The sequence below is a fragment of the Xiphophorus hellerii genome, chromosome 1, assembly GCF_003331165.1.
Source record: "Xiphophorus hellerii strain 12219 chromosome 1, Xiphophorus_hellerii-4.1, whole genome shotgun sequence".
NCBI lineage: Eukaryota > Metazoa > Chordata > Actinopteri > Cyprinodontiformes > Poeciliidae > Xiphophorus > Xiphophorus hellerii.
The window spans coordinates 11,332,319-11,355,483 of NC_045672.1; the positions used below are offsets into that span (position 1 = coordinate 11,332,319).

General features: G+C 37.2%; 1 long non-coding RNA gene across 1 annotated transcript; it reads right to left on the bottom strand.

Annotated features, from left to right (window-relative positions):
• Positions 1–1,244: 1,244 nt before the first annotated feature.
• On the bottom strand, positions 1,245–22,678 carry LOC116725643 (uncharacterized). Its single transcript, XR_004340436.1, has 5 exons — positions 22,235–22,678; positions 12,855–12,857; positions 10,766–10,775; positions 1,489–1,492; positions 1,245–1,257 (listed from the first exon to the last, which is right to left on the bottom strand). It is a non-coding gene; the product is annotated as an uncharacterized LOC116725643 (long non-coding RNA).
• Between the last annotated feature and the right edge of the window lie 487 nt (positions 22,679–23,165).

The window sequence follows — 23,165 nt, forward strand, 5'->3', positions numbered from 1 at the left end:
AACAGAATATGCAGTCCATTACAGTTTTATGTTTTTATTGCTTGATGTTTATTTAAGATTATTAATAAGTGATCAATGTGGTAGATTAGCTACCGCTCTACTGATGATCTGTCAGAGTTGCTGTGTAAGTCGCTTTTTTTATTTTCTAACTGAACTGAAACACACAGGACTGACATGACGCCCCAATGCGGAAGTAGCTCAGTCCTCCAACAACCACACTGATATTAGCTGTGTCCGAATTCAGGGTCTGCACCCTTTTTTATTTTTAAAACTTTTTTTTATTGCATTAAAATGTCAATACAATATGGAAGCCCGTTTCCGCCACTCTGTTAAAAAATGAATAAATCCATAAATTATCTCATTATAATGAGATAGTATCTCAAAATAATGATACTAAATAATAATGTATAATAAGATACAAAATATAAGGTATTTTACTATTTTGTAGATATAATACTATATAATACTATTTTGTATAAAATAAAAAATAGTATCTTATTTTGAAATACCATCTCAAAATAATGAGATATTTTGACATATCTCATTATTTTAAGCGTCAATCTCAAAATAATGAGATAATTATTTTATTTTTTTTAACAGAGTGGTGGAAACGGGCTTCCATACGTTTCCGCCACTCTGTTATAAAACATAAATAAATAATCTCATTATAATGAGATAGTATCTCAAAATAATGAGATACTATCTCATTATTTTGAGATAGTATCTTAGTGATACTAAGATACTAAGAGGCGCCCGCTAACACTCGGGCGCCGAAGGACTGGCAGAAGCCTCCTTTAGTACACGCTGCTGATAAGAGATACTAGGTCTAATCCTTTTAATTTGTGGAAATTACCTTTGAATAAACACGGAGCCCCTGATCAGTTACAGATTATATTTAATGAAAGCGATCTGTGCGACGATGCTGGCACCTCTTGTGCAAACACCACTGACAGCGCAGGGCTTGCGGCAATTAAGCGGTTTTCAGTCAGTGCACTAGAAATAAAATCCGCTACGAAACAGCTGAGGTTTAAATCAAGGTAATATGGAGGAGAGGACGTCCTTTTAAAATAGATATATAAAGGTTTCAAACTGTGAGCAGTTTTCAGTTACTTCAACCGTTACCTTAACCGTTACTGGCTAGTTTTTATTTCTTAGTCCAAAAACCGTAGAGTTTATTGAGGTACCAGTTCAGAACAGTTTAACCTACCTGGAGCATCAGTTGACTCCTGAATATTTTCACAAGTAAAAACTTTGTATCTATGGTTTTTGTTTTCTGGTGGAAATCTTCCACCAGAAGCGATTATTAACGCTTCGTGGAGGGACTTTCTTGGTCCAAGAAGCGATTATTAACGCTTCGTCGAGGGACTTTCTTGGTCCAAGAAAGTCCCTCGACGAAGCGTTAATAATCTCGGTGGAACCTCCAATATTTTGTTGCACACTCGAACAAAAATGATGTAGAGACATGCGGTTGTTGTAAATTTTCTTTACTTTCCTTTTTTTTCTCGAAACACGAACAACATCCATAGTCCAACGTGCGTCACACTCAGGCTGCTATCTACTACTCGGCTTCTTCAACACAGCATACACTTAGGACCCAAGGCTGCCCTACGCGCCTGTTCAAAAGTGATACTTTTCTAAACTCCTTTCACTCTCAGCCAGAATAGTTATCTACATATATATGAATGCACAGCTTCACATGGACAATGAATCACAGTGTTTTTCAATAACAAAACAAAGCAAAATATTCATAGGAACAAGAATAGAATCATTTTAATGGAAGGGGGGGTCCTTGATCTAAAGTCCCCAGCAACTGGTCCCCCACACTAACACGAGTAACAGTTTAGTCCAAAGCCTTTTCTGCTAAAATAAAATCTTCAGTGTATGTCAGATACAGTACACATTGCATATTGATCTGTTTAGCTAACGTAAGACTGTGTAGCAGACAGGCTTCAAGGTGTAGAAGTTGCTTGACGGCTGGTGTCCAGGAGGAAAACAGAGGATTGCGTCGGAGGGCGGACAGGTAGGCTCGGGCTAGGCGGGGACAAAGGAGCGGTGCAACTGCCAGTCGTGGAATCCGGGGGGGCAAGAGGGGGGGGAGACTTGTAGTCAGACTGAGGAGGTGAGTCTGGGAACTCGGGCAACCAGTGAGTAGGACCCACGGCGTCACGAGGGGAATCTCGATCAGAGAAACAGACAGGATATGTAAGGGCTTCTCCGGGGAAAAACCTGAAGGCAAAAAACAACAGGAAAAGTCACTAGAGGATTCAGATCAACGAGGAAAGATCAGAGGCTAGCTCTAGGAGGCTCAGAGATACCGTTACTGGCTAACACTCGGGCGCCGAAGGACTGGCAGAAGCCTCCTTTAGTACACGCTGCTGATAAGTTGATTAGGTTCAGGTGTGCTTGATAACGGTCCACACACACACTCCAGTCGGGTGAGTATGGCGCCATCTGTCGTAAAAGGTGAGTGTATGCACAGAAAACCCCACAAAGAAGAACCAAAGGACCCCGAACCATAACAAACCATTGATTAAGTCTTTTTTTAGTCTTTTGAATTAGCGGGTCGAAGTTTAGGGAGCTTCTTTCTATTTGATCCTTCGTGATGTTTATACCTAAATAAATAACCTAATTCTTAACTGGTATAGCTTCAATTGAGGCTATAGAACAGTCCTTAATGGCCATTATCTCACATTTTTTAAGGTTAAGAGAAAGACCTGAAGCTTTGGAGAAAGTACCAATTTCCTTAATAGCTAAAGAGATTTGGCTCTGATCTTTTAAAAATAAAGTAGTGTCATCTGCCAGTTGTGTTAAAGTAAGCACTTCATCAGCAACAGTGATCCCTTTTAAAGGACCAGTCTTAATATGATCGGCCAGAAGTTGAGCCACTAAAAGGAACAAATATGGGGAGACGGGACAGCCTTGTCTGATTCCTCTGCAGAGGCTGAATCTAGGAGAGGAGCCGTTTCTTAATTTGATGGAGCTGTTGCTGTTTTGATATGAGCTTTTAACGACAGAAGTAAAGAATTTCCCAAACCCAAATTTATTTAGACTCTGAAAAATAAACTCATGTTCGACCATATCAAAAGCTTTATAAAAGTCTAGAAATAAAATAAAACCATTATCACACACAAGATCAGGATAATCTAAAATATCCAAAACAAACCTTATATTATTTGTGATATGCCTATTTTTCATAAAACCGGATTGAGTTTCATCAATAATTGAATGAAGGACAGATTTTAATCTTTTAGCTATAACTAAAGCAAAAATTTTGTAATCATTGTTAAGAAGACAAATGGGACGCCAATTATCTAGAAGTAAAGGGTCTTCTTTTGGTTTTGGTATCAGAGTGGTTAAACCCCGAGTGAGGGTTGTAGGGAGCGAACCGTTTTCTATACTTTCATTAAAAACTTGCAAAAGAAAGGGAGCGAGGTCGAACAAAAAGTGTTTGTAAAATTCAGGCCATCAATTCCAGGGGATTTGTTCATTTTGAGATGTGAGATGGCGTCCACAATCTCTTGCAAAGAGATTGACTCTTCACAGCATTCTCGTTTACTATTAGAAATTTGATTAACTGATAAATTGGTCAACAGGGCATCAGCTGAGGCCTGACAGAAGTTGGAGAGGTAAAGAGTTTCATAAAAGGAACTGCAATATCTAGCTATATCATCAAGGTTATCTGTAACAGCATTGTTAATCTTTAGACTCGTAATAGAATTATTGGTCGAATTATGTTTTTCTAGATTAAAAAAATAATGAGTGTTTTGTTCTCCCTCTTCTAACCATTTTCTCCTTGATCTAATAAACGCACCTTTACTCTTATTAATGTAAAAATGATCCAATTTAAGTTGTAATTCAGTTAACTCTTGTAGTTCAAAGTCATTTAAATTAGAAGGATTCGACTGAGTGAGTTCAAATATTCTCGTTACAATTTTGGTTTCTTCATTTCTATTTGTCTTAGCCTTGTTACTACCAAATTTTCTGAGAAATTTTCCAGATTTGAATTTAAAAAGTTCCCAATTAATACCATAAAGATTATTTGTTTGAGCTTTATGCCAGAAGAATTTTAATAATTTTGTTATCTTTATAGTGACCTCTTTATAGTTTAATAAAGAATTACTCAATTTCCAGTATGAAGGAGAATAACTAGAATATTTACCATCTGAGAGTGTTATAATTATTTCAACAACTTTATGGTCCGTAAGGGGAGTAGGTAAAGTATTAACAGTCACAGATTCTTTCTTTACTGTATCTGAGATCAGCCAAAAATCTATCCTAGATTGTTGAGATAATGACTTATTACTCCAGGTAAATAAATAATCATGTGGATGTTCAGTTCTCCAAATGTCAATTAGATTAAATTTTTCCATAAAAGCTTTAATAGTCGGGCTTGAGGCATTTGGTCGACCAGGAGGCCATTTATCAAGGTTACCATCCAGGACAGTGTTGAAATCACCTCCCATAAGAATTATAGCATTTTTTTTAACCATTCTATAAGGATCTTTCCAGCTGTGATAAACAGCTTATCGTTATCTCTTTTATTATTGTAACCATAAATATTGGCACAAATGAAATGATGATTTTCATAGAAAAAGAGTTGAAAAATAAAGTGACCCAGCGAATCACATTCAGTAGAAATAATATTCCCATTAAATCTATGTTTTAAAGTCATAACTCCTGCGGAGCGCTCAGCCCCATGAGAAAGCCAAACAGAATTACCCCACTGGGATTTCCAAAAAGTAACATCATCAACTGTAGAGTGACATTCCTGAAAAAAAACAGAAATCAGATTTAAAATTTTTGGCAAACAAGAATAATGCTTTCCTTTTTAACATATTGCGCAACCCCCTGGCATTAAGAGAAATAAGCGAAAGAGATAACATATAAACAACAGAAAAAGTAACTTGATGAATTAAGGTATTTATAGACGACATGAACACTGTGAGTCAGTACTGTTAAGGAAAAATAATTATTGTTTGGTGCTTAATACAGCTAATCCACGACATGTGTAACAGTTATATACAATACTCTTATTTGGAACAGTTTTCTGTTGAGCAGTGGGAATTCAGCAGACAAAGCAGGGCCTTTTTTCCTCCCCCTTTTGACAGGGAGCAATAAAATGTGCATTCCGATAGCAGGAGACTCTTTGGCGCCAGGAATCTCCCCGTATCAGGCAGAGATGAGCACGAAGTGGTCCGACAAAAACCAGACATCTTTGCCGTAAATCAGGGAGTCCTAACTTTCTTTGGGGGGCCGAAGCAGGTCTCTGATTGGTCGAAGAGCAGAACGCCTACTTTACATATATTGAAATGGGGAAACGCCTACTCAGTATAAAGTTACATGTAGCGCTAAAATAGGGAGAGTTTTTTCCATCTTTTTCTCTCCACGTTGGGCGCCTTTGTCTGTCTTTTGTGTTTCGTGTGTGTCTGTTTTCCCCTTGTCTGTATAAAATGTATATCTCTGTATCTCTGCAGCTTTGTTGTCGATTGCTTTGTATGAGATTAAAACTCCGTGATCTGTGACGTCAACGCGCAGTGTCGTGGTTTCACTTCCTCCAGCCGCAGCCCGCCTGCCAGAGATTCCGGGACTCTAGGAAGAAGAAGCTAAACTTTTTGTCCAAAATTAATGTTAAATTAATCTTCCTTAATAATTGGGGGCTTCGTCCGGTTCTGAAGTTTTGGCAGGCGGATCGGCCTGTTTCGGCTCGACGGCTTGATGCGGTAAGATACTATTTGATTATTTTTTGGCCGTCTGTGGTTGGGCCGGCGTGAATTGTCGTAGTTAGCTACAGCTGTTCGGAGTGTCGTAGCTGCAGGAGAGCATACATTGTTTCTACTAGACTTTGTTGACTTAGAATTGGATTAAAAGGCTGGAATGTTTGTCTGTGGTAGACTTTGACGGGTAGTGTGTGATACACTGTATAGAAATACGCATGTACAGCGGACTGTAGCGGGTCCAGACTGAGGACGTTGCGCTCCCTCAGTTGTAAAAGCTGGGTTTTCTTAAGTTTATGTCTTTTTCCCTGGAGACCCATGGCTGTGCTCCTTAAAGAAAGAAATTTAGGAATTGTGTATTTTGAAACTAGCCTGCGGTAGGCTTTAGATTTTTAAATGACCTGGGGTAGGTTTATTGAGTGTGGGGCACACTTTGATAATGGCTTGCGGGAAGCTTTGCAAATAATCTGAGGTAGATTTTGCAGATAATCTGAGGTAGATTGTTAAGGAATCAAGTACAATAGTCTGGGGTAGACTTTGAAAATAACCTGCGGTAGGTTTTAGGAATCCAGTAGTGTGCGGTACACTTTAGACAGGTCTGCGGTAGACCGACGGATAGAATTTGCGGTAAATTCTTATTGTAAGCTTGCGGCAAGCTTTGAGGTGTATTTTGTTTTTTGGATTAGACAGGTCTGCGGTAGACCGACGGATAGAATTTGTGGTTAATTCTGGGTATGGCCTGCGGTAGGCTTTGATATGGTGCATCTTTTATTTTTTTAGCCGGCATTTTCTTTTTATTTTTTCCCCTCTGTTTCGTATGTTCGTCTGACACCGGGTTTGTTCTCCAGAGCTCTGGGTGTCTGCGTGTGTGTGCGTATGTGTGTCTGCGTGTGTATCTGTGTGGTCGTGTGTGTGTGCGCGTGCACGAGTTCGGGCTGGCTGTGTGTTTCAGCAGAGTGTTAAGTTGTTTGAATAGCGCTGTGTGTGTGAATTTGCATTGATTTTGCTGCGTTTTATTGTGAAGTTATTATGGACACTGAGTTGCGACACGTGCTATACGCTATTTTATGGTCGGGGTTCGTCTTAACGGGGAAAGTAGAACGATGGCGAAAACGTGGTCGTTTAGTTTAAAAAATAAATAAATAAATAAATGGAAATAGGAGTTAAGTACATAAAACTGGTACCAGAAAACTAAATTATTGGTTGTGGTTTGATTTTAACATAACTTTGAGATGTCTCTTTTTAAACGTGCACGGGGAATTAAAAGGTTCCTGACGATTGGATTTTAAAATTAATTAAATTGACACATGAAAATATGTTAATAAAACATTGGACAATTCCTGAAGCTTCAGTAAATTTGATATAAATTACAGAAAATTTGATAAAAATTACAGTTAAATTTGATAGAATAATGACCACAGACTGACACTTGGGGACTGATGAAATTTTGACTGACTATAAAACCTGGCCAGATGTGTGTGTTTTGTGTTTTCTGTAATGTGTTGTGTGTTTTTGTTTGTGTTACAATTCATGTTGGTTTGACAGAGTGTGTGACTGGAGATAAAATACCATTTGGTATTTTATGTCATATAAATACTGAATTTTTCTTAGTGCTGTTTTATGGTGCACAATTTCCAGTTTTTACAAACATCCTCTGTGTTCAATTGGACTAAATTATTAAAATTAGGCAATAACAGCAGTAAAATGTGACCTGCAGTGTACAGATTGGAAGGTTGTTGAAGGATAGAACCTTGATAAAATAAATCATCTGAACAAAATTGAAATAAATTATGGGTTCTAAGGTTAAATAAATAAATAAAGAAAGACAGAATAAGCCAAGAAAATTAGGTCACAGAGGATTGTAGAAATGCTGTCTTGGCCATTTACTAGATAAATACATAAATATAGTGAATGAATAGATGGCTAAATACATGACTGATTAAGTAGAGAAATAAATAAAATAATACCTGTGTATAGAATTGAGAACTAAAATAGTGGATAAAATGTTAATTATTCCTTCTACGCTGAGAAGGTAGCAGAAAAATAGAATAAAATACAATGAGTTAAAATAGGACCTTTTTAATGAGTTGAGGATACAGACAAAAAACAGAACAGATCTTTAGAGAAACAGGCTCTAACTGTAAGAGGAATTGCTCAGATAACAACAAACTGCAATATGCAACTGACTCTAGATATTTTCACAATCAGTCTTTTTTCAAACTGACCAAAACTTTAAGATAGATATAATATTGTTAAATCTACAGGACTTACGGATAATTAGACAGGATAAATTAGAAGTCACTCTCTTGTTAAATAGAAATTGGTTAAATATAGAAAAGTTTGCTAAAATTTACAAGATTTGTTGTTGAAGGATAACATTAAGTTTGAAATAACTTATTGGTTAATAAAAACATTATATGGAACTATTGTAGAGAATCAATATTAAACTGTAATAAGAGCTGATTAAATAGTGCCTATAGACAGACGAGAGGGCTGCACATAAAATAAGAAAATTAAGAAAAATAAATAAATAGAACAAAACAAGAACAAGCAACAGCTGGGCTGTAATTTCTGCCCCCACAGGATTCAACTAATTAACATGTGAAGCCTCTCTGTATACCACTAATTTGAAGTGCGAAGCAACCTCTGCTCACAGCAGCTCCGCAGAAAAGAACCAGCTGCTGTGAGGCAAATCATTTTCTTTCCCATCGTTTACAGCACCTCCTGACAAAATATCTGCATGTAAGTTACAATTTTAGTAGTGGAACGACAATAAGGTTTTTAAGTTCAAATTTTAAAATTAGAAGTAACTAAAACATATCTGATGATTCAAGTGCCAAAGCCTAATAAAGAATTAGGAGTTCCTCCTGAAATCCCTATCGGCTCTCTTCCTGCCATAAAATCAGTTCCTCCGAGAGGTGAGAGGGGGTTTTATGGTAGGCTTAAGAATTTGTTTTGTGCTCTGGCAGAAGAGGTTGCTCAGATAGGTGTAGTGGCTTTCAAATTTAAATTGTGAAAGCTGAAAGTACAAAAGGATTTAATTTTTCTTTTTCTAAGGAATATAGAGATTGGCGGTTTAAATTTTAGGGTATTGTTTCGCATTATAGATTATAGGTAGTTGTAGAGAGTGCTTCTCATTGCATCAGGCAGGATTTTGATGTGGTTTGGTTTCCTGCACTTCAGTGAAACATTTTCTTTTTATGGTAGATAGTTTAAACAGGCACATACATAGTGAGCAACGAAATAATGTGGAAAATGTTAAATGTAAGTTTTTAGCATCAAAAAAACTGAGTCGACTGTCACACGCTGACACTCTTGGTAATGATTTTCTGGTTTCCTTTCATATTACTTTATATAGTGAGTAGTGAGTGGTTTAGATTTTATCTTTAAATTTGTTTTCATTAGTCTGACTTTTTATTTAGCTATTTGTGTCAGTTCTTTGTCTATTTTGTTAAATATAACAAATTACTTTTTTCTTTTGAGTTACCAGTTTCCTCTGGACCCGTTCACTAGGGGACAGGGACATTTGGTCCTTAGTTTAATTTCTTTCATTTGTGGATTGGTAAAATTCTGACCAGTATTTGTAAAAATGTGTCATTTTTTTGGATTTTCTTACTTAAGACTATATTTTGAATTTTTTTCTTTCTTCAACGTCTCTCTGGCTCGTTTATGCAAAACCTTCGCAGAGTCTTAATTGGTAAACATGCTTTGTCACACGCTAGTGAAATTTTTTGAGAAGTTGGTAAAATGAATTATTTGAGAATCATAACAGTAATTGAATACTGAGTTTTACAACTGTTATGTGAAATATTTTGGGAAAATAATAATCTTGAAGGTTTAAAGCATCCTACAATAATGGTTCTGTTTGTTTTGAGAGTTTGCCTTTTAGGACGGGGGCAGCATTGAATATGGGTGGATTTTCTCAGCTAAAATGATGACCCTGTTTCGTCAACATTTTTATTTCAGGTACTGGAAATTGTGATGCATTAATAGGCAATGCATCATCAAAGGGGGAGAATATGTGATGGCTTTATTTTTATTTTTATTTTACTTAATTAGATTACTGGAACACTTATACTACTTAAACAAATTTTTTGACGAACATGTCTGATCTGTGTTACACATAAAAAAGTGAAAGGAAAATATTCTCTGGTAATATATGTGCTTATTTTAAATAGGTTTGAGTTGTTCTCCATTAAAAGATGTTCTGATAATGGGCTAACATATTTTGAGAAATTAGATAAATTTATAGTGAAAATGAAGCATATTTTGGTTAATTTACTTGGGAAAATAATTATAGAAATTAAAATATTATTGTGTCAGCCATTTTCAGAGCATTAATTTAATGGAGCATGGATGTTTTAAGAAATGTTTTGAAGAATCTGTTCTTGATTAAAGTTATCACTAATCAGTAAAAGTACACAGGCGGGATTATAATGATTTTTCTAAACTTGATTTTGATTTTTTGATTTACATCCATTTACAACGAATTTGGATAAAACTTTAAATTCGACGACAAGTAAAAGCCTAGGTAATGTCGGTATATTTTGAAAATGTTTGGATTTGTTAAGGCATACATTTACATTATAATTTCTCCAGGTCTAACTCTTTTGAATTTTGTTTAAGGAACGCATGTAAAATGATTTAGACAAATAACCAGTAAGATCTAGTTTGTTCTATAAAAGTAATTTAAACTGGACTGTTTAATTCACATTGATATTCATTTTTTGATGGTAAATGTAAGCTTTTACAACTCCATTTTTAGGTTTTTTGTGTTTGTTTTGTTTCGTTTGTTTGATCCTATTTTTACAAGATTGCTTTAAGAAAAGATCTGCATTTGTTTGATATTCTGGCAAAACGTTACTTTGGAAACATGTCTTTTGAAGCAAATGATTACAGGGTTTTGCTATTTTCCATCGGTTGGAGCTATAGTATATAAATAATAGAAACGTAAATTGAAGGGATCACATCCACCATTAATGAGCAGAACTGGACAAAGTAGGAGATAAGGCTTCACGGGATGAGTTGCTCATGGGTTTTTACACACAGACTGCCCTGGAGCTCGGAGCTCCAGGTGGGACTCTGGACTCTGCCACACAAGCTGTTGTCATACAAGGTGGAGTGACGGCTTGGAGAAGCGGTTACACACTCATTTTGATGATAGCAGACACAGAGCCATGAGCGGTGGAGGATTCACTCGAACACACAGTGAATTGAAGCTGTTTGTGATGATTGCACAAATGAATGATGCCCTTGGACAAATCTGATCTCTGTTTTGTCGTTTCAGTTTGGTTTCCTGGTGCCCTGCGGATGTGGTCTCATTCAAAATCTGCGTTCTTTGATAAAAGGATTAAAATAATTTCCCTGGATGGAAAATAACGACACAAATTTATTTTTAGGTGAAACCATCGTTTGATTATGCTGACTGTAATGAAGATGATATTAAAGAATGTTGTAATTGTGTTTCTGATGCTAATGAAATTCATGTTGAAACAAGATGTCTGTTTAATAACCTGTGACAGGTCGCTTCACGAGATTTAGTTTCCTCACGAGGAGGTTTCATTTTCTCCTTGACATCTCTCTGTAATATTGACCTAATAATCTCATTTTCAGTGAGCAACGGCCGATAAGGTGGAAACTTGAGGTTTCCAGTTGAAGGAGATCAGGCTGCAAGAGGATCATCATCGACATTAATCTTTATTGCGTGTTTTTCGTTCGTTGAGAACTCTGGAAAGGACTTTCGTTTCGTTTTTTGCGCGCATTTTTTGAACATTTCTTGACGAAGACTTCATATATTTTTTGAGAGACTGTCGATGGACATTTAAAAAAAAAAAAAAAAAAAAAACAGAAAAAGACGAGCAACAGATTGTAATTTTGTGTCTTTCTCATTTGACAGGTTGTACTTGTGTGGTGAATGTTGTCTTTTAAGTTGCAGAGCATTTCTTAATAATGTTTCTATGTATGTCCCTGTTTTATTTTTTTGTTTTACACTTTGGGTTTTTGTTTGTCCTGTGTTTTGGTTGGATTGTGATAATTTTGTTTTATGTTTTTATATTTTTGTAAGGATAAGTGTTTCTTACCTTGGGTTTTGTTTAAAAAGGGGGACTGTATATAATTAGGGTACGTCACTCTTTTGTTTTCTATTTTTTCGTTTTTTTATTAGTTTCATACATAGTTTTGGTTCTGTATTAGAAGGCTTAATCAATTTTTTGTGAGATCTTGGGTGAAGATCTCAAAAGGGGGACTGTTAAGGAAAAATAATTATTGTTTGGTGCTTAATACAGCTAATCCACGACATGTGTAACAGTTATATACAATACTCTTATTTGGAACAGTTTTCTGTTGAGCAGTGGGAATTCAGCAGACAAAGCAGGGCCTTTTTTCCTCCCCCTTTTGACAGGGAGCAATAAAATGTGCATTCCGATAGCAGGAGACTCTTTGGCGCCAGGAATCTCCCCGTATCAGGCAGAGATGAGCACGAAGTGGTCCGACAAAAACCAGACATCTTTGCCGTAAATCAGGGAGTCCTAACTTTCTTTGGGGGGCCGAAGCAGGTCTCTGATTGGTCGAAGAGCAGAACGCCTACTTTACATATATTGAAATGGGGAAACGCCTACTCAGTATAAAGTTACATGTAGCGCTAAAATAGGGAGAGTTTTTTCCATCTTTTTCTCTCCACGTTGGGCGCCTTTGTCTGTCTTTTGTGTTTCGTGTGTGTCTGTTTTCCCCTTGTCTGTATAAAATGTATATCTCTGTATCTCTGCAGCTTTGTTGTCGATTGCTTTGTATGAGATTAAAACTCCGTGATCTGTGACGTCAACGCGCAGTGTCGTGGTTTCACTTCCTCCAGCCGCAGCCCGCCTGCCAGAGATTCCGGGACTCTAGGAAGAAGAAGCTAAACTTTTTGTCCAAAATTAATGTTAAATTAATCTTCCTTAATAGTACCTTATTAAAGTTCCAGATCTCAGTTTGTAACCTAGGGTAAAGTTTCAAAATAGTGGACCCATCAATGAGAATAGACTTGCAATTATTCTAGCATTGGAGTAAACACTGCGGGTATCTCCACCCCGTTGATAAAACCACGACCTCCTACGAAGTAGGCAGATTTTCTGGCCCGCCAAAGCTTCTGGCGGGACTCACGGTCTTCTTTACAAAGGTCTTCGGTAAAACGGAGACCATTTCTCTTCAGGAAGTCATTTCCCTTAGCTGCTTTCCATATGGAATCACGATATCTCCTCGCAATCAAGCGACTGATGATAGAACGAGGGCGGGAGTTACCAGCGACCTTTCTACCAACTCGATGAGCGACATCAATGAAGATCTGAAGCCTTTCTTTATCCTTCAGAAGAATCTCCTGGCACACCCGCAACACCTCCTCCCGCAACACCTCCTCCCGCACATCCTCCTTCTCTGTCTCAGCGACTCCATGAAGTCTGAGGTTATGTTTAGTTTTATGCTATTCTTGATACATTCACTGGTTATTTTTTAATGGAACCACAGGCAGATGTCAAATGTGATCAATAGTGAAGATTTCCACCAGACAACAAAAACCATAGATACAAAGTTTTTACTTGTGAAAATATTCAGGAGTCAACTGATGCTCCAGGCAGGTTAAATTGTTCTGAACTGGTACCTCAATAAACTCTACGGTTTTTGGACTAAGAAATAAAAACTAAGAGTCTGAAGTAACTGAAAACTGCTCACAGTTTGAAACCTTTATATATCTATTTTAAAAGGACGTGCTCTCCTCCATACTACCTTGATTTAAACCTCAGCTGTTTCGTAGCGGATTTTATTTCTAGTGCATTGACTGAAAACCACTTAATTGCCGCCAGCCCTGCGCTGTCAGTGGTGTTTGCACAAGAGGTGCCAGCGTCGTCGCACAGATCGCTTTCATTAAATATAATCTGCGACTGATCAGGGGCTCCGTGTTTATTCAAAGGTAATTTCCACAAAGTAAAAATCCAATAGAATTGATTGGTGTCGGTGTCAGTATACAGCCCAGCTGGCAGTAGGCCACTAGATTAGTTTTAAAACGACTCAGCTACTGAATGTATTCCCGTATTTGTTTAGGCAAATGTTGGGCATTTATTGAATTACTGTTTTATTTTGTTCTGGAAAGCAATATTTTCTAGCGACTTCAAAAAAATCTCAATCGTGAATTTGTCAAAAGTGAAAAAGCTTCTCATCACTGGTGCCATTTACTGCAATTGCTTGGTATCATTTTGTTTCACCTGAAAACCTACTAAAGTTTCTACACTAGACCTTTAAAAACATTCAGGTTAGCCAGCACATTACTCTCTTTTGTAGCAAACAAAAACTGGAGAAGTAAAATAATTCAGCTCCGTTTTACGCTGTCTAATCTGTTAAAACCCTGCTCTGAAGTCAGTCAGAGAGGATTCCCAGGTCTAATCTTTGCGTAGAGGTGACTGAGGGAATATTGGGGAAAACTGAAGCAATAAAAGCGAGACTGAAGCACAGAGATTTCCTTATTAATTGTCTGTCTGAATATTTCTTTTCGTACCCATAGAGCAATACACTACATTGTCAGTTCTGTGAACTCACGAAACCCCTTGCAAAAGTATTCACAAACCCTATGGAAGCCCGTTTCTGCCATTTATTTATTTAAAAATAAATAAATAAATAATCTCATTATAATGAGATAGTATCTCAAAATAATGAGATACTATCTCATTAGTATCTCAGATGCTGTCTCATTATTTTGAGATTGACGCTTAAAATAATGAGATATCTCAAAATATCTCATTATTTTCAGACACTATGTCATTATAGTGAGATTTTTTTTTTTTTGAACTTTTTTATTCAGATTTTCCAGTGCATGTCACATCTCACACATCTTACAGGTTACATAGTGAGATTATTTATTTATGTTTTATAACAGAGTGGCAGAAAGCTATGGAAGCCCGTTTCCACCACTCTGTTAAAAAAATAAAATAAATTATCTCATTATTTTGAGATTGACGCTTAAAATACTGAGATATCTCAAAATATCTCATTACTTTGAGATGGTATCTCAAAATAAGATACTATTTTGTATCTTATACAAAATAGTATTATATAGTATATCTACAAAATAGTAAAATATCTTATATTTTGTATCTTATTACACATTATTATTTAGTATCTCATTATTTTGAGATACTATCTCATTATAATGAGACTATTTATTTATTCATTTTTTAACAGAGTGGCGGAAACGGGCTTCCATATTGTATTGACATTTTAATGCAATAAAAAAAGTTTTTAAAATTAAAAAAAAGAAAAAAAGGGTGCAGACCCTGAATTCGGACACAGCTAATATCAGTGTGGTTGTTGGAGGACTGCGCTACTTCCGCATTGGGGCGTCATGTCAGTCCTGTGTGTTTCAGTTCAGTTAGAAAATAAAAAAAGCAACTTAAACAGCAACTCTGACAGATCATCAGTAGAGCGGTAGCTAATCTACCACATTGATCACTTATTAATAATCTTAAATAAACATCAATGTAACCCAGTGTTTAAAAACACAAGAAAAAAATAATAGATGTTGATTCAATGTCTTATTCTACCAAAATAGCTAAAAGGTAATTACGTAAATCTTCAAAAAATGTGAAATATGCTTTTAGTGTTAGCTTCTATTGACAGATTAGGCAGCCAATGGCTGGCGCGGTCTGGTTTCGTGTCGGCCAATGGGGTTGATCGTCCCGCCCCTTTTTGACAGCTGGCGGTTGTTTCGTTCGGAGCGCGGCAGACAGGCTTGAAAGCTAACAGCTGACGGTTGCTTCGCTGCGAACGCTTGAGAGCTAACAGCTGACGGTCGTTTCCGTAAAGAGGTAGAAAGAAATTGACGAATCTGGAAATTGGTAAGGAAAACAATATTAATATAAATTCACTAAATATATAATTCAAAATACTACATTCGGTTTTATTAGATCTCGGAGGGTTTCCCCCGTGAACAGCTGAAGCCCGAAAAATAGCCGTTGACAGCTCGGAGCATCGGTGAGTCATCGCACGTGCTCGGCAGTTGGTTAAGTAAATTTGGTGAAAATTGGCTAAAATACCTATTAAATTATAAAATTTAATATAAAATAAAATTGATTGTAAGATTTTGTATTGTTATTGTTGTGTATGTTGTATTTGTTTTATGTAATTGCATTTATTTTAAGATTGAATGTATATTATATTCTTTTTTTACCACATATAAGCTAATCTATTTAGTTTTACTAATATGTTGGAAAAATTGTGTTCTGTTAACTTGTTGTTATACAACATGAAAGAAAAAAATAAGAAGAACTTGAGAAATGATTAAATAGCATCTTATGTGCTAAAATGTTTTACTTTGGCCTTGTTGTAGGTCAGGTTTTTTTTTTGGAGTTTGTACAGTACACTTTTGGCTTGGAGGGCCAAAGATTCCAAGACCCTCTTCACCTGAAACTGGATGGCGAGCCCCAGCCCAGAGGACCAGGCGCACGGGTAGATAGTGACCCGACTGGTCACCAGCTGAGAGACTTTGAGACTGAAGAATTAATTCATTGGAGACTGAAGTATTCAATTTATTTATTTATTTATTTTTTTTAAAAGCGCGCAGTATTTGTTTGTCTGTTTTAAATGTGGATCCACAATTGTTTATTATATTAAATATTTGCTCTTTTCTTGTAGACACTGTGTGTTCTGTTGTTGCTCACACCTGGGTTCCCTAGAATTTAATATCTTCTGATTAGGCCCAACTTCCTATATATATAGTATAAATTAATTAACCTGTTTTTGTGAGTTGCAGGTTACATCAAGCAATAAAAACATAAAACTGTAATGGACTGCATATTCTGTTTTTTTGTGTGGCGATATTAATATTACTCTTATTATTATTAAAAAACATCCATTTATTATCTAGTGTGAACAAAATCTTTTTGTACTGTGGGAGGAAGCCGGAGCACCCGGAGAGAACCCATTAATCAATCAATCAATCAATCAAATTTTATTTGCCAATTCCTGCCAGGACTTGAGAAAGCTACCTGTTATGGAGTCTTCTGGGATCTGCTGTTCTTCTTGTAACTTATAATCACTAAGTAGGGCTGTTATTGGGATTCCTTTTATCGTCGTGCCTTCTATTTCCTTCCAAGCTGCGGTGTATGATGGTGAACAGAGGCATTCAAAATGTGATGCAACAAGGTTTTTTTGTTTCACGTCTGAGCGAACGTTTCCTCATTTCTTCACGACGTCTTCGTTCTTCGTTGCAGACGTCGCAGCCAGGTAGGATGGGTTCTCGGATTCTGGGAGCTTTGGGAAGTTTGGGGTATTTGTCCAATACGACAGATTTCTCTTCCTGGGTCTCTTTGTTTAATGTCGCTGACAGATCTGAGGTTGGGTCTACGGACTCAACTTCTAAGGTCAAGTGAGAGGTTGAGTCTTTGGTGTCTTTGGGCTCAACCTCTGAAGTTATTTTTGCTTCACAGCAAACTTCCCCAGCCGGGGAAGTCTCTTCTTCAGTGTCGTCATCTGAAGACTCATCGTGCTGCGAGTCTTCTCTATCCAGTGACGTTTGCTTCCGAGCCCCGAAAGTGTTGAACAGGTAGTCGGAGTAATCCACGTTCTCGTCTTGAGAGCTGCTACAATCAACTGTGACACCAGGAAATAGTGTGGTGACAAGTTTTCTCACACCAGTCGTTATTAAATACCCGGCGCCAAAAGACAAAGGAAAAAAGACGGCGGCTGTTAAAAGTTTCTCCATATTAAAATCCTTGCAAAAGAGAGCGAGGGGTTGAAGTGCTATCTGTCAAAGGGTTGCTTGTAAAATACCTGATGTTTTGAGATGGAAGCATTCATAACCTCAGATATTCTTTGTTGTCATAGCTACAATGCTCACCACCTCATAATTTTAGATGCGTCTCCTGTTCTGCAAATTTTAGCCAATTCCTGCCAGGACTTGAGAAAGCTATCTGTTATGGAGTCTTCTGGGATCTGCTGTTCTTCTTGCAACTTATAATCGCTAAGTAGGGCTGTTATTGGGATTCCTTTTATCGTCGTGCCTTCTAGAGGCATTCAAACTGCGTTGCAACAAGGTTTATCTGTTTCACACCTGAGCAATCGTCTCCTCCTTTCTTCACGATGTCTTCGTTCTGCTTTTGCGGCGTCGAAGACGAATGGGATGGGAGTGAGGGGTGGGTAGCGTTTTCGGATCCAGGGATCTTTGGGAGGTTTGTCCCCTACGACAGATTTCTTTTCCTGGGTCTCTTTGTTTGTCGCTGACGTTTCTGAAGATCTTTTTTCTTGCCCGAAACTATTGAACAGGTAGTCGGAGTAATCCATGTTGTCGTCTTGAGAACTGCTACAATCAACGGTGACACCAGGAAATAGTGTGGTCACAAGTTTTCTCACGCCAGTTGTTATTAAATACCCAGCGCCAAAAGACACTGGAAAAAAGACGGCGGCTGTTAAAAGTTTCTCCATATTAAAATCGTAGTAAATGAAATCGAGGGGTTGAAATGCTGTCAAAGTGCTATTTGTAAAATACCTGATGTTTTGAGATGGAAGCATTCATTACCTCAGATATTCTTTGATCTATGACATAGATCTATGTCATAGATGTCCTCATAGCTACAATGAGCTCACTGTAGTTCTGGGGGAATGTCTTGCTTCTGAACGTTGCTATGGAAACGGTCAGGTCAGTTCTGCATGACTCAAACTATTAACCCTTTGCAAGTGTATATTTCAGGAGGCTGGGGATTAAAACAGGGATTTTAATAGTTAAATATTAAGATTAGTTTGACAATAGTATATTAAAACCATTAATTTAAGTAGGTTTTTTTTTATCATTCTATCAGATTTAAATTTTTGAATCATACTTGACTTAAAAATATCTTGAAAGTAAAATTAAATGTAACTTACAGACATTTGCTGCTGCTGTTGTAAAATGTGACAAGAAATTTTGCCCGCTTGAAGAAGAGCTACAAAGAAATAATTTTGGTTTAATCATTTTACACGTTAGCATAAATATAGAATAAAGAATGATCCCAAAGAAATGATGCTGCCGCTCCATATTTGATGGGTTGTAAACAACCCACTCCAACACATTTGTTCTGTATGGTGCGGAAATGTAAGTAATAGACAGAATGTAATGTCTTCCAGCTTTTTCTGTGTAATTGAGAGCTTGACACCAACAGCAGCCCACATTGCTGATAGCTGGGAAGGAGATAAATGAGTCCATTTCTATGCTCTCCTGTAAACTGGTTATGAGTCTGTTGGTTTTTTGTGTATTTTAACTATTAAAACTGCTAAACAAATGTTTATATCTGTTTTTTAAAAGAATAGCAGCTTCTCTCTTATGTTTCCATCAGATGACCAGCATTAGCAGCTTTTGGTGACATTATTATTAATAATAATTAGATTGTTTTTGAATACGATGCAGGATTTAAAATGAACTGATGAAGATGGTCTATGTGTCTAGTCTGGCCTGGGAGGGATATCTGTGGTTCCTTTCTGGACCTGTTAAACCTTCAACCCGATGTGATAGACTAGCTGTGCAAATCCCTTTCCATGCAATTCAGCTTGATTCTCATCTCCCTTACTCTGTACTCCCAGTACTCTGTCTGAGATTTCTCCCACTGACCTCGGTTTCTCCAGTAGGATTTCAACCAGGCCAATCGGCGAATAGAAGGAGAAGTTGTGAACGATGATATCGCTTTTCTGGGCTCCTTTGGTGTTATAATCTGCTTGTAGTTTTGTTCACTGACTCCGCAGTGAACAAAGTCTTTCAGTCTGTGTTGGCCACTTCTCCTAGCATTGAGAAATTAAAGTCGGACCAAGAAGAATGTTCAAGACATTTTATTCCTGGTAAAGATGCCATTTGGCTTGGCATTTCTATTTTGGATGGTTTGCATTTACCATTAAGCTTCATGATTCCTTCATGATTGAGCTGGCACATTTTATACGTCACGGCCAAACGCTAGCAATTTGGTATTATAATCTAATTCTTTGAAACTTGAAGTTCACACCTCTATTAGACAATCATTTCTCAGTAGCCCAGGGTCTAGACCCGGTGTATGAAGCAAAGCGTAAATCAAGGAGCTGGGTTTTTCCAGGCTAGTGGGACACAACAGATAGAAATTGATCTTAAGTATGTGTGCATAGATGCGTCTTTGTCAGTGACCCTCAGGACAACCTGTGAACAACAAAAACATTCAGCAACCATGGTAACTGCGGCCGTCAGACAGTAGAAACCGATGTCAGAGAACGCTGGTGTGGTTTGTTTTGAGTTTTAGCTGAAATTGTGATTTGTGGAATTTCTAACCGTATCAGAAAAACATTTGTTCTGCTTCTGGTGTGACGTATAAAAGAAAAAAAGACAAGCAACACAAAGCTTACTTCAAGATATTTATTGTTGTATCACTGTCATCACTGATTTACATAAAATGTAAATTAAGACAGAGATCATCTCAAAGCAGAAAGGGGAACAGTATACAACACGTCAAACAGGTCCTGTGCAAAAACAAGGCAACAGAAGTTTTCCTGACTACATGACTAATAAAATGTAAATTTTTCACACATATATATTTATGTTTATATATACTCATTTATTTGGTCTCATTAATCACAGCTTCATGGAAAACACCAATTAAAACTTGAATTTTGTAGCCCAATATCAGTTTTTGATGATAAAACAGTCAATAAATGATCAGCGTTTTGGAGATTTGCAGCGTATTTAGGATTTAATTAGGAAGTTTACTTAGTTTAAAGAATCATCTTATGAATATAACATTTGTCCTCAGATGTAATAAGATGCACCAACAGATGCAAAAAAACCCAGACAGTTTATGCAGGATCATTGGCTCAAAAGGCATCGTGTCACAGTGTGAATCTCTGTCCTCTAATCAAGCTCACTGTGTCCTGTCGGCTCTGGCTGAACGCAGAAGGAAGAGGAGACTGATACTTTCACAATATATCAGCTACTACAATGGACAGAGGAACTAACAAGTTCATGTCATCATCTGGGAGGAGGGTACTGGTTTCTCAGTCACAAGCTGGTTGCAAACCTGAGGCCAGCAGGTGTCAGTCAGTTATGGTAGATCTGAAATTTGGTTTGATGACCTCAATATGAGAAGCTACAGACTGATAGGAGCAGTGGCGGAGCTAGACTTTTTTCAAGGGGTGGCCAAAGGGTGAGCAAGGCTTTATCAGAGGGGTCCATATACAAATGATGAACGAAAGGAAACAAATATTTTCTCACACACACTCAAATTAAAATGGTTTATTTAACAAAGATTTGCCATGACCAAACAAGACGTTAAACGGCACTATGGAACAGTGAACATGTAAATGTAAACTCAGAGCCCAGAATATGACCAAAAACAAATTCTCAAAAATAAATAAATAAAACTGGCTCCAAATAGTAAACTGCAAGACAATACCACCAGAGCTGACCAGCATTACCCTGGTGGCATTTATAAAGGTTTGAGAAACACTGCTATGGTCAAATAAGCTTTGAATGGGAACAACATACTGCAAACTCAAAGCCAGGATACACTCAGGAGAGCATAATTCTCCGATTTTGATGGGAAGAAGCAAAATGTTTTACAAAGTCATCCATGTTGAGGGTATGTGCCCTCCTTGACTCAACACTGAGAATGCCAAGATGACTTAACCTGTCATCAGCCATAGTTGTTCTAAGGTGGTTTTTGATCAGTTTTAGAGCAGAAAAACTTCGCTCACAGGACGCAGTACTGACTGGGATAACAACTGAAATCTTACAAAGTCTAAACAGCTCATGAAAAACCTCTTTATAAGGTTCCAGGAACACAACAAAGTCAAGTAAAGTAGAGGGTCTCTCTAACCCACCTTTTTCTCTCCTCAGAAGAAGCCGTCTGGTTTGGTGAACCTCATGTTTAAGATCTTCTAGATCTGACTCAAATGTCTGTCCAAAAGCATACAGTGTTTCCTCTTTCAAGAATAATGGGCTTTTTGGGACTAGAGACTGAACCCCTAGCATTATCTCACAATTCTTCTGTGAAAAACGCCTCTCAAGCTCAGCTGTGAGACAGTCAAGTATCTGATAAAAGACACCTCTGTTAAAATCCTCATTACTTTGGTCACTGTGCCTCTGTCCTACAGTAGTCATTACCAGTGAGTCCAAAAACCTGGAACTGGCCTTAGGCTGTCTCTTGCTGAGTGGCAGGGTGCTAATTTTGCAGCGTTCTACTAGTTCTTGAGTGTCCCTCAGTAGTTCACCAAAGCAAGCTTTACTTCTGTAGCTTTTCAATGTGTCTGTCAGGGAGCCGACTAAATCTACGGCTTTTGATAAATCAAGATTGCTAGATTGAAGCATGTCAGACAGGATTTTGATATCCCCGAGCACTTTACAAAAAGTAACTAAAAGTGCTATAAACTGAAAATCAATCTGAGCCAAAAGACCCTTTGCTTCCACTTTTCTATCCCCACTGTTATTTTCAAGGGAAATATCTTGCAGAAGCCTCAAAACCGCTGGAAGCCTGTCTCTCACATTGCGACATGCCAGGTATCTACATGCCCACTGTGCTGGATGCTCCTCCCACCACCACATCGTGTTAGTATTTTTTCTTTATATTATATTACAGTTTATACGTTTAAGTTAGTTATTTCATTTAGACATATATTTTCTAATGGGTGCACACTTTATTTAATGTCTGTCTGAATGGTTTATTTACACTTGTCTTTTGTTTGAGGTGCTGCTGAGACAAACCAGCTGGAGGAGGAAACCTGGAGCATACCATTTGTTTTTGAAAGACTGAAGGGGGAAGACTTGTTTCAAGTTGTTTTTAATTAGTTAATTTTGTCACTTAAATATTCACCTATTGTTTCTGCTAAGTAAGAGTTAGTTTTGCTTTATTTATTTCATAGAATGCTTTAGTTAATTTTGTATTTATTTGTTCTTTTGTTATGTCGTGCCTCCCTCATGTGGTAGATTTAGGTTACTCCACCCCTATTTAAGCAGCCTTTTGTTCTTTGCTGGGAGGTCAGTTTTGTTTGTGTTCAGTTAGAATTCAGTTGACCTCAGTTAAATTGGGCCCAAAATTGTTATTTATTCTTTGACTTATTTTTGCATTAAATCTTTATGTTTTGTTTGCTATTTTGGAATAATTAAATTGAATTTTTGCTACTTTGAACATTTTTTTGTCCTAGTTCGAGTCTGGTCCCTCACAACAACATTGTACTTTATTAATTTTAATGAACGAAAGGACAATTTCCCATACTCCAGGGTATATTTGTTTCATTTCTCGTTGTAAGTTGGCATCTGCTTCTGCAAAGTTTTTACAGTTACTATTTCATCACAGACCATAATTGCAAATAACTAAGCAGGTATCTGTTGGGATACACTGAATAGAATTGTCACAGGGAAAGAGATTTATTTCTAATATAAATCTGATATAAAAACCATATATACAATTTCAAATGGAATTGTATGATTAAAACAAGTCCAAAAAA